The sequence below is a fragment of the Myotis lucifugus genome, unplaced genomic scaffold, assembly GCF_000147115.1.
Source record: "Myotis lucifugus unplaced genomic scaffold, Myoluc2.0 scaffold_139, whole genome shotgun sequence".
In the NCBI taxonomy this organism is placed as follows: domain Eukaryota; kingdom Metazoa; phylum Chordata; class Mammalia; order Chiroptera; family Vespertilionidae; genus Myotis; species Myotis lucifugus.
Window position 1 is genome coordinate 1,957,386 of NW_005871187.1, and position 12,211 is coordinate 1,969,596.

General features: G+C 36.1%; 1 long non-coding RNA gene across 1 annotated transcript in view; it reads left to right on the forward strand.

Moving 5' to 3' along the window:
- Positions 1-11,126, forward strand: part of LOC111827161 — a 115,160-nt gene extending 104,034 nt beyond the window's left edge. The window contains exon 10 of the long non-coding RNA XR_002830677.1: positions 10,882-11,126. This is a non-coding gene — a long non-coding RNA (uncharacterized LOC111827161). The remainder of the gene's footprint in view (positions 1-10,881) is intronic.
- The last annotated feature ends 1,085 nt before the right edge of the window (positions 11,127-12,211 follow it).

Below are 12,211 nucleotides of genomic sequence, written 5' to 3' on the forward strand. Positions count from 1 at the left end.
ATTGATGTGTCTCTTACATTGATGTTTCAATGTTTCTCTCTTTCTCCTTTTTTCACTCTCTCTCTAAAAATCAATGAAAAAAATATCATCAGGTGAGGATTAACAAAAACAACATCTGTTAGAATGGCCATTATCAACAAGATGAGTAATAACAAGTGTTGGAGAGGTAGTGGTGAAAAAGGAACCCTCATTCACTTATGGTGAGAATGTAAACTGGTAGAACCACTATGGAAAACAGTATAGAGGTTCCTCAAAACATTAGGAGTAGAGTTTCCATATGACCCAGCAAACCCTCTCCTACCCAAAAAACTCAAAAACATGTATTCACAAAGATATATGCACCGTATGTTCATTGAAGTATTATTCACGGTGGCCAAGACGTGGAAACACCCGAAGTATCCTTCCATATATAATTGGATAAAAAAGATGTGGCACATATATATAATGGAATACTACTCAGCCATAAGAAAAGATGAAATACTGCCATTTGTGACAATATGGATAAATCTTGAGAATATCATGCTAAGTGAAATGTCAGACAGAAGAAGTTAAGGAATATATGATTTTACTCATATGTGGGATATAAAACTGAAAGCAACAAATGAACAAACAAGAAAACAAACAGAAACTCATAGATAAAAAACAAAATAGTGGTTACTAGAGGCAAGTGGGGGGAGTAGTAAATGGTAAAGAGAGTCAAATAAATGATGACAGAAGATTTGATTTGGGTGGTGGGCACACAATGCAATATACAGATGATGTATCATAGAATTGAACGCTTGAAACCTATATAATCTTATTAACCAATGTCATCCCAATGAATTTAATTTTTAAAAAATGTGCTTCTTAAGCATATTTGAAATTGCAGTTTTTTAGGGGTTTTGTTGTTGTTCTTGTTTATGTTGTTGTTTGGTTAGTTGGTTGGTTGCTTCCTGACTTCTAATCTCACCATGAAATTAAGGCCAAGTTTCAGATGTGAACCAAGCTGAAGGCACTGCCAATATTTCCAGCATTCTTTGTAAGATAATATTCCAGAGAACATGAAGTAGAAAAGGAATCCCAGGAAAACATCTACTTCCTATATTTATTATGTAAAACATGTAAATCTCAAGCTGCGTCCGATATAATTTATTGTACTAATTTCTACACCATTGGATACAAGCAGGCCATGCTACCAAAGACCGTGTTACCATAGCTGCCCAATATAAACTAGGTATTATCTCATCCACGAAGTCATAAAATTGGATAGGCATAGCAGAGTCCATTCTCAACAGAGAGTAGAATATGTGAGTTTAGGATTGAACATTGCCTGATTACACAAATAAGTTGCATGTACAGGTGGCTGAAAATACAATGACATCTACTACTATGGAGTTATCACCACTTCTTCAACCAGCACCTATCACTTCATGGGATATTTCTTATTATTAACTCATAAAAGAGGAATTTTTGGTCCAAGATTACAGCTGGTTCGGTACTATATCTCTGGATCAGTCCAAGTGAACTGCTATAACACCACAGCCTTCCTCACAGGAACCTACTAGTAAAAGAGATTAGGGAAGTCCTTTCAGTGAGCAGAACCTCCTCTTCTCAGTTTTTCCAATACATTGACAGAGATATGGAGATATATACAATCTATGAGAAGAGTTTAATAGGGACTATGAAGATGAATTTGGAGTATTGGTGACAGAGAGGCCTGTCTGAGGGAGAAGTATGTGGATGGACCTCTCAGAATGGGCAGGTGTAAGAAAAATTGGTCTATGTGAATGAATGCCATCAAAGAGCGCCTGCTGCAGGAGCCTTTTGATAATAAGGTAGACAAGATGACTCCATCTTGTAGATGTCAGTAAGTCTCTTGTCACCCTGTGATTGCTCAAGGGACTCATAAGCAAAGTGGCCATGATGGAAGATATGGTAATATATAGACTTTTCAATAACCACTTCTACATACTAATACAAAAGTTTCTTTGGCTACTAGTCAGCAACATGTTAAAAGCAGAGGCAAACACTAAGCCCCTGATATGGTACTATATTGTCATGCTGTCCATGATGGAACCTGCCAGCCACTTGGGGTAAGGTTTAATTATATTGGAACCCTTCTATGATGGAGGGGTAAATGATGAATCTCTTTGGCACTGATCTAGATGTGAATCTCTCTTCTTGGCCCACAATCCTTCTGCCAGTACTACTATCCATGAGCTTATTCAATGCCAGAGTACTCAATTTAATATTGCTTCTGACAACAATGCTCATTTCACGGTAAAATCAATGGAATTAGCTTGTACCCATTACCGTGAGCCTTATTGTTGACCCTACAGAGTGGCATGTTGTGGACTCAGTAAAGGCACAATCACAGAGATGGCTCTTGGTGAAGTTGGGTTGCTTGGGATCAGCAATCAATATATGATATTGTTTCACTAATAGCCAGAATAATTGAGTATGGGTATCAAGAAGTTGAAATAGGGGTCATTAGCTTCCCATTTCCACAACTCTATGCTCTGCTGGTTTAAAAGTCTTAGTTTTTAAGAGGGGAAAAAGCTTCCATTAGGGATACAGTACCATCACCTGATCATTAGAGGCTTCTTATTTTCACAAACCAACAAGGAAGATCTATATCTGGCACTCTGGGGATTCTCTTGGAGTACCCCTTACCACATTTATATGTAAAGCAATAAAGGCAAGAACTCTGCTCAACTGAGGGCAGGGATACTATTCAATGTATAATGGAAGAAGAAAGTTGGAAATATAAGGTCTGTCTTCCTTATAGTTACAGAAATGATGCCTGTGGCTTAAATGCATATTTTCTTCCTTGCTTGTGATATACCCATTTCTGTTACTCAGCAATGTGTTTTTCCCTTTCTCTTTTCTTTACTATTATATAGAGTGATGCTATAATTAATTTTGTAATTAAGTGTATAGATTATAGAATATCCGGAACAAATTGTGATCAAACTAGGAGAGGAATTGTCATCACTGGGAGATTAATATAGAGACAATGGGACTTCTGGTGGGGGAGCATTTGGGAGAAGCTGTGAAAGCATCTTCTTTGATATAAGGGACAAAATCATGATGTTGGAAGTTTAAATATGGGCAGGAGGCTGTGTACAGAGACTGAATAACCAAGAGGATGGACAGTACTGAATACTATGTGCTGGTTTTCAAGCCCACAATTGCCCTTTCTCCCTCTCTTCTGTACTGCCAGCTGGGTTCCACGTAGGTTAGAAGAAGAAAAGAAATAGATTCTATTTTATTCTCTGCTTTTGACAGCACTGTATTTAGTAGTATGGATACCTGGCTTTCTGCTCAGTGTCAGAAGGGTTCCAGAAACAGAATTTATGTCAGTTCCATCAGTAAGATCATGTTCTCCCCTTTCCTCCTTCAGCAGAAAGCTCAACCCTGCTAAACCCTCTATCCACCTAATTCCTGATTAAACGTTGCCGATTATATGACTAAAAAAATAAATAACCATGGCTTCCTTTAAATTTTTTTCCTCAAATGGGCACTTACTATTGCTTCATAATTTTATTAAACTTTCCTAATATTTGTTTTCCATGTTTCTAAAATGACTATTTCACAGTTGCTTTTCTCACTTTAGACTTCTCACACCTCTTCTGCCCCATCATTTTCAGCTGATGATCTTCCATTACTCAGGGATGGGCAAAAGTGGGCTTACAGTTGTTCACAGTAGGTTATGATCATTACAATAGTTTTATTAACTCAAAAGAATGTCACACTGCAACTGTAAACCTACTCTTGCTCACCCTGCATTTTATTGAGAAATCGAAGCAACCCAAATGTACTCCATCCTCCCACTACTGATATCCCTGCGTCTGTATCCATGCTGTAGACATTCCCTCTTGTTACAGTATATAGAGTGTCACTGCTCCTACCAAAGGTCAGTTCTTCACTTGTAGTCTGGATTCCATCTCCTCTAATCGTTCTCGGGCCTTTATTCCAGCCATCATCCTTCCTTGTTCCTCTCTCAACTGAATAGAATACAGAAACAATCTAATGTCTCCTCCCTTGATCTTATATCTACCTTCAGCTTTTTTTCCCTCCATTTTATATTTTTTTGGCAGAACTTTTTGAAATAGTGCCTGTGGTCATTGTTTTACTTCCTCCATGAGCCCTCTACAATCTATTCTGATTGGGGTTTCATCCTCTCTGCCCAATTTGAAATGCTCTTGTAAAAGCCATGGACTAGTAGTAGAAGGAATCAGCAAATTCCATTTGACAAACCTATTAGTGACTCCCCGTTCTCATCTAATTCATTCTCTCAACATCCTCAACACTTTCTTTAAATTTTTTTCTTTGGTCTCACTGGCAGTTCACAGTCCTGATGTTTTTTGTTTGTTTGTTTGGTTGGTTATTTGTTTTTTGTTACCTCACAGGTTGTTCTTGATTCCATTTTGCTTGAGTTGTAGATGTTGTAGTACTCTATGAATATGTATATGGTCCCTTCTTTATCTATGCTCTTCTAGGTTATCTCTTTTTGTATTGTGGCTTTTATTTTCATTTATATTTATACTCATATAGTTTTGTCTCTAGCCTAGACCTCCTCCCTGAACTCCAGCCATATATATCCAGCTGCCTACTTGATGAAATCCAATGCCAATAGGTGCCTCCAACTTATCACAGCCAATATGAAACTCTTGATTGACACTCCAAGTCCAATGTTGTTGAATCCTTATCATTCTAATAATAGCACTGCTATCTATCTAAATGCTCAAATCCAAAATCTTGTCATCTGTCATCATCAGATGATTGATGATTCCTCCCTTCTTCTCACTGCAAAATGATCTAGCCTATTATCAAGTATTATTATACAGCATTACCAGGATGAATCTTGAATCCATTGATTTCTCTCCATCTCTACTATTCCAAGACACCACCATCTCTGACTTGAACTACTTTATCAATCTCATCACTGATATTTCTGCTTTCAATCCTGTCTCCCTACAATCCATTAAACTCATAAGAGCAAGGAAGTTTCTTTAAATGAAATGTAAATCAGATTAGGCCATTTAAAACCCTCCAATGGATTTTTCATTGCATTAGAATAACATTTACACCTTATAAGGCGTATTATGATAAAATTCACAATCTACAAAGTACAATACATTCTGGCTCCTGAATGAATGTCTGGTTCATCTTTTCTGAATCTTTTCCTTACTCACTACCTTAAGGTATGTTAGCCTTTCTTTCTTGTTTGTTTCTTTAACCACTTTATTGAGGTATTATGTTGTAATCGTATCAATAATAATAATAATAATGTGAGCAGAAGGAAACTTTTAGAGGTGATGGATATGTTTATGACATAGAGTGTGGTGATAGTTTCATGGATATATACTTATCTCCAAACTCATCAAGTGGTACACAGTAAATATGATAGCCTTTCTAACCCTTAAACAGGCCAAATGACTACTTACTTACATCCTAGGTACTCATTGTTCTCCCTTCTCAAACTCTCTTTCCACAGATCTCTTCAGTGTTATTGCCCTTTGTCATTTAGATCTCATTTAAATTACATCCAAAAGGAGGCCTTCCTTGAATAAACAACCGAAAGTAGTCTGATGCCCAGTTGCTATTTCACTATTTATTGTTATCAATGCTTAGAGCAGTGGTTCTCAACCTTGGCTGCACATTAGAATTACCTGGGAATCTTTTTAAAATCCTGATTTCTGGGCCTCATCCTCCGGAAATTCTGTTTCTTTGTTACTAATGTTGTGGCCCCACCCCATAACAAAGAAACAGAATTTCCAAAGGATGAGGCCCAGAAGTCAGGATTTTAAAAAGATTCCCAGGTGTTTCTAATGTGCAACCAAGGTTGAGAACCACTGGCTTAGAGAGTTGAAATAGCATATTCAATGTCTTGTTTAAAAGTAAGATACCCTTTGGTGGTGACTTTTGCAAGAGTTACAGAAGAAGCAGCAAATCAGATGGATTTATTTAGGAAGGCTTCATTTTTGTGAATATGAAGATGAATATAGCAACTGGAAAGAAGTAGCAAATTGAAGTATTAGAGGGGATCAGTAAATCTCAGGAGGGAGAAAATAAGGAGTTTGATTTGACTGTCTTCTTTTAGTTAATGTTTAAAAAAATGACTGAAGGAAGAAAGTTGGAATTTAGTAGTCTTGCTGAAAGATACACAGTTGATGAAATGTGTTCAGAAAATAGATCTTTACTCTCATGAGAAATGAAATTTTTAAAAAATCAGTAGGGACATGTTCTCAAAATAATGCTTAACATTTCTATTAAACTGGACTTCGATTTGGGCAAGAGATCACATGCATTCTTTAATGTTCAATTGTAGATCCAATGTTTCAGAGGTTCTAACTTTGGGCAATAGTGTTAAATTTCTGAAAAATAATGAAAACTACCAGCACACCTTAATAGATTCCCATACCTATCTCCGTGTCTTGTCTACCTCAGCAATTTTAAAATCTCAAAATATCTTAATGTACTAGAAAAAAATTAATAGAAGAAACTAATCAAACATAGAAGAAATTAAACAAATCAGCGTTACAAATAACATGAAATAAGTGAGATCACAAGTGAGAAAGTTTTGGCTCTGTTTTTTGGTTCAGACAAGAAGCTATGATGTTCTTTAGCTAGTGAAACCTGGGAAAGAAGAGATATGAACAGTTAGAAGCAATCCCAGGATGGTGGGTGTGCAAACAAGGACAGATGATTGTTCATTTTCCTGGTTACAGCTTCCACTTTAGGCTGGCTTTTCTAAACTATATTAATGCTTTACCTCCATCTGCATCTGGAGAGACTGTTGAGCACTTTGATGCATTAATTACATAGTGGTATTTCTTAGGCTCGCTGGAGATTCAACAATGAGTTAAACAGGGTCTTTGCGCTCATGAAGTTTGCGCTCAACTGGAGGGAAACAGACAATGAACAAAAAACTTGAGAGAGGTTCTTATGCCATCTGGTAAAAGTGGTTGCTAGAAAGACATTTCATTAGAAATAGTTAATATATTAGTTCAGTCAAATATATCAGCGTGGCTTTACTTCTCTGACTCTTTCCAAAGGGGCATTGCCTGAAAAGAGTTTAGATGGTGAGAGGAGGGGAGGGAGAACATAATGCACTAAGAGTCTTTGCTTTAGCAGAGATACAGCACCAGGTGGAAAGCAGATGCCAGAAAGAGAAGTTAGAGGATCCTTAGTAAAGCTGTGGTTATTGCAGAGTTTTCACCATGTTGGCCTTTCTACAGTATTGTTGCATTTACCTGCTACAGGTGGTGACTGGGTCATAATGACATTAATCTGTGAAAAGGCTTTTTTCAGAGTTGACTAGCCTGACCTGTTGCTTCAATGTCATACAAGCAGCACTCATAACACCTACTTTAGCTATAAAAATGACACCTGGCCCACTTCAACCCAACTCTCCTTCCCAAAGACTTTCTCAGGAGCCTGTTCATTGAGTAGGTCTGAGATGTCATCCTGCCAGCATTACCCAGCTGAAGTACAACACAATGAGTGCTACTACGTAATGTAATAGAAATTCCTAATAAATGTTTTCTTCTCGGATTTACTCTATCATGTTTGATTTAGGGTGTAATAGATTGTCAAAACCCACTTTTGTTACCCACATCAGGTCAAGATGATTAACTGGGAATGAATTAAAGAGCCAGTATGACCTGAGAAGTATCTAATCAGTTGCTTTGCACACTATAGAGATCAGAAGCTTATTATGCCATGAGCACATTTACTAGTTTGAGAGAACAGAGTGATGATTTCATTGTATTCATTCATTTATTTAAAGCACATAAAATATTTTATAACATTAAGATTTTGACATTTAAATTCCAGCCTGGGGAAACAAAGGGAGTGGGTTGTCCTGCATTTTTTGTATGGACTTAGTGTTTTGGTTGAATATTTGTCAGGTTACATTTAATCAGTGGAAGTATACCTTTAGGTTATAGCATTATAGAGATATACTGTTATATTCACAGTTACTAAAAACAATAATCATTTAACAAATGTTATAACATTTATTAAAAAATTAGGGAACCAGATGACATAAAATGCTCAAAGAAACAAGTATAAATATTTTGTGCATATGTGCATGCATTTTTTCTAGTATTATACATATAAAATATTTTAATCTAATGTAGGATTATATCATGAATATTGCTCTAGATCAGTGGTTCTCAACCTGTGGGTCGCGACCCCTTTGGCGGTCGAACGACCCTTTCACAGGGGTCGCCTAAGACCATCCTGCATATCAGATATTTACATTATGATTCATAACAGTAGCAACATTACAGTTATGAAGTAGCAACGAAAATAATTTTATGGTTGGGTCACAACATGAGGAACTGTATTTAAAGGGCCAGAAGGTTGAGAACCACTGCTCTAGATGTTTAGTTATAAAAATGGTGACCTTGGGCAAAGGGGATTTGTGCAGCTGAAGCTGACCCTGAAGCCAGTCTCTATTTAAAATTTGATGTTTTTTTTATTATTTTGATTTTTAAATATTTCATTAAAATATGATTTATCTTGATTACTGTGTGTGTGTGTGTGTGTGTGTGTGTGTGTGTGTCCCTTTAAATAGCTAGGCAGAAAGTACTGGACTTCCCCCAAGAGGGTTCTGGACAATCATCTTGATTTCTACCATACAAGTGACATTTCCAATTGTAGATTCTTTCTCATCTTGCATCACTAAGTATGATGTGAAATAGAGCCTAGACAACCTGTGGGTTGAGAAATAAACCTTTATTGTTTTTAGACAGATCTTGGGGACTGTTTATTATCAAGGTCATCTTGACCTATGCAGGAGTTTGTACTCAAAGTTGGATGCCTAACAGCACCTAAAATATAGAAAGCAATTGGTGTCAGATAAATGATGAGACTGTGGACAGTGAGCAAATAGCTATCTGAGGCTGGAAAGATGGCAGTTCATTTTGTTCTGTGGCAAAACATTCAATGAAAACGATGCCTTTGGTTTCTTGGAATAAGGATCTTTTACTCGACAAAATTCTTACTATAAAAGACGGGGATCAGAAAAGAGTTTTTTTTGTTTGGTGGGTGTTGGTTGTTATGTCTGTCTTTAGTAAGTTATTAAAAGAAATAGCAGCACAATTTTCAATAGCTAAGATCTGGAAACAGCCCAAGTGCCCATCAGTAGATGAGTGGATAAAAAAGCTGTGGTCATTTACACAATGGAATACTGGGCAGCTGTAAAAAGAGAAGGCTCTCTTACCCTTTGAGATAGCATGAAGGGATCTGGAGAGTATTATGCTAAGTGAAATAAGCCAGTCAGAGAAAGACAAGTATCACATGATCTCACTCACATGTGGAATCTAATGGACAAAATAAACTGATGAACAAAATGGTTCCAGAGACATAGAAGCATGGAACAGACTGAAGAATCTCAGAGGGAAGGCTGGGATAGGTGGGTGGGTGAGGAGAAATTAACCAAAGAACTTGTATCCATATATGCAGAGCCCATGGATACAGACAATAGTATGGTGAAGGCCTAGGCAGGGAGGGGTTGTGGGGTGGATAGGCTCAATAGAGAAAAAAGAGGGACATCTGTAATACTTTCAACAATAAAGACAAATTAAAAAAAGAAAAGAAATAAGTTCTCAGAGACCAATTTACAAGCAGGAATGAATAGAGAGAGCCCATAGTTCTTGACTCAGGAAATTAGAAGAGGCAACTGTTACTTAATCTCAAACACTGAAAGACAAAATTGAGCAAAGCTTGAATTAACAAAGTCTGATTAAAACATGGCCTTTTGTCAAGGGTCAAATTAACAATATGGTCCAATACACATCATTAAGGTAACATAAAGCATAACTGTGTGAAATCTCATAAATTACACACTTCTAGGTTAATATTTACTTTATCTCAGCACTTTAAAGAGATTATTCTATTTTTGGCATTGCTATTGAAAAAGAAAGTAATTAGCTTTTAGGTTTGTACTTTGTATGCTTTTATGATCTTTATGTCTTAATTGCTCTGAAATTTGATTTTGGTGTGTCTAGGCATGGTTTTATATATATGTATCATTCTTAATCAGTTTTGTGCCAGTGAATTTTTTCTCAGCCATTATCTCGTCCAACCTTACCTTTTTCTCATTCTTTGTTTTTGTCTCTTCTGGAAATGCAATTGGAATGTGTTAGACCTTATTCTGTCTTTTAGGTTGCTACGGCTCTTTCGTATTTCTTATCTTTTCATATCTGTGGGCTGCATCTGAGTAACAGTTTTTTAGATCTGTTTTCCAGTTAAATTATTTTCCATTGGTTATCCTTACAAACAACTGAGTTTTAAATTCCATTAATTATCTTTTTATTTTTGGAGGATATCTTGGTACATTGACAAATATGCCTGGTATTTTTGACAGCACATTATGTCTTGCTCATTTGGGGGTGGGGGGTCGGGGGGGGGATTCTAGATTTTATTTCTTTAAATGAATTAAATATAGTTTTATATGCTTCGTCCAAAAATCTCAATAGCTAAAGTATTGAGAGTTCACAATTTCTTGTTTTTTATTTCTGCTGCCTCTTTGTTGGTGAATTACTTATTTGTGTATTTGGTAAATTTTTATTGCAAGATCATAATTATTTGAACTTGACCTTGGAGACTCTTGAGGAACTTGGATGAAGATTCTTTAATCTAGAGAGGGTTTGATTTGGTTCTGCCAGAGGCATGGGGGGACTATCAAACTGGGACAACATAAGTTTAATTCCTCATAATGAAATGTTCCTGACTCTTTCTGAAGTTTAATTTTTATATAATTTGTTACAATAATTTCAAGATTACATGAAAGTTGTAACATCTATAACTTTCACCTAGATTTTCTGAATTCCTAACATTTTGCCACAGTTGTTTTCTATCTACTAATATCTTATTAATCTTTTTCAGAACCATTCAAGAACAAGCTTCAGACATGCTGTGCCATCACCCACAAATTCTCCAGTGTATATTTCCTAAGAACAAGGATGCTCTGCAATGTTACCATCACTCAACTATTCATAAAGGAAATAACCATCGATGCAACAATACTATCTAATCCTCAGATTCCCCCAGAACTTTCCTCCCTGTATCAACCGTCTTTTTTCTTTCTGGTCCAGGATCTATTCCAGGATTAAACATTACATTTACCTTTATTTTATTTCAACCTGGAACAATTCTTTAGCCTTTCCCTTTTATGAGTTTGAAAGATTTTTTTCTAATTTCTACCCATTGTTTACATTTCTGCCTATTCTTTCACATAGAATAATTAAAATCTTCATTTACTCATAGAATAATTGTTCACCTCCTTAAATCTCTTCTCTAGGCTAAATCTTAATTGTTTTAATTGCATCAAATATATTATAGTTTCTAGTTTGGTTCTCTGTCTTTTAAAATATAATTCCAGTTCAAAAATACTTTGGTCAAGGCTTCTGATTAGAATAAGCAAAGCCAATTTTGTGAATTAGACATATATTTACACCAAAATTTTGGAGAATTTTTGGCATGAGAGACCAAACACATGACTATAGGAGGATTGCTGGCACAGTGTTGTGTGTTTGCCATTGTAGTTGGTTTTGTCTTTTTCAGTCCCATTTCAAGACGCATCAAGAAACAAAATTTTGGAGACAATAAGCAGATCAGTGTTTCCCACCTAGCTTAGGTGATTATGTGTCAATGCAGGTTCATCGCTGTAACAAATGTACCACTCTGGGAAGGAATGTTGATAGTGGGGTAAGCTATGCATGTGTGGAGGCAGAGGTATATGGGAAGTCTCTATACTTTCCTCTCACTTTTGCTTTGAATCTAAAACTGCTCTAAAAATAAAATACATTAAAAAAAGAAGGTATTGATATTAGTTGGATTAGGGTGCTGGGATATCAAGGACTTCTTCCAATATTCATTTTAGTTTATATCTTACATATTTTACAGAATTATAATTATACAGGGTGGGGCAAAAGTAGGCTTACAGTTGTTCATATGGGAAATACAATAATTAATAAATAATAATGCAAGGATAAACTCTGTTTTGCATATTCACAACAGTAAACCTACTTTTGCCTCACCCTGCAGTGTGTATTCCAAGTTAGTCTGTTCTTTTCCCTTGACATTATTTTATAAATCTTTGCCCAATTGCTATAAGGTGCTCATGAGGACAACTTTCATAACATTCCATAAAACTGATTTGCCATAATTTACCTAATACTTGTATAGTTGTGCATAATTTTATAACTGTATGCCA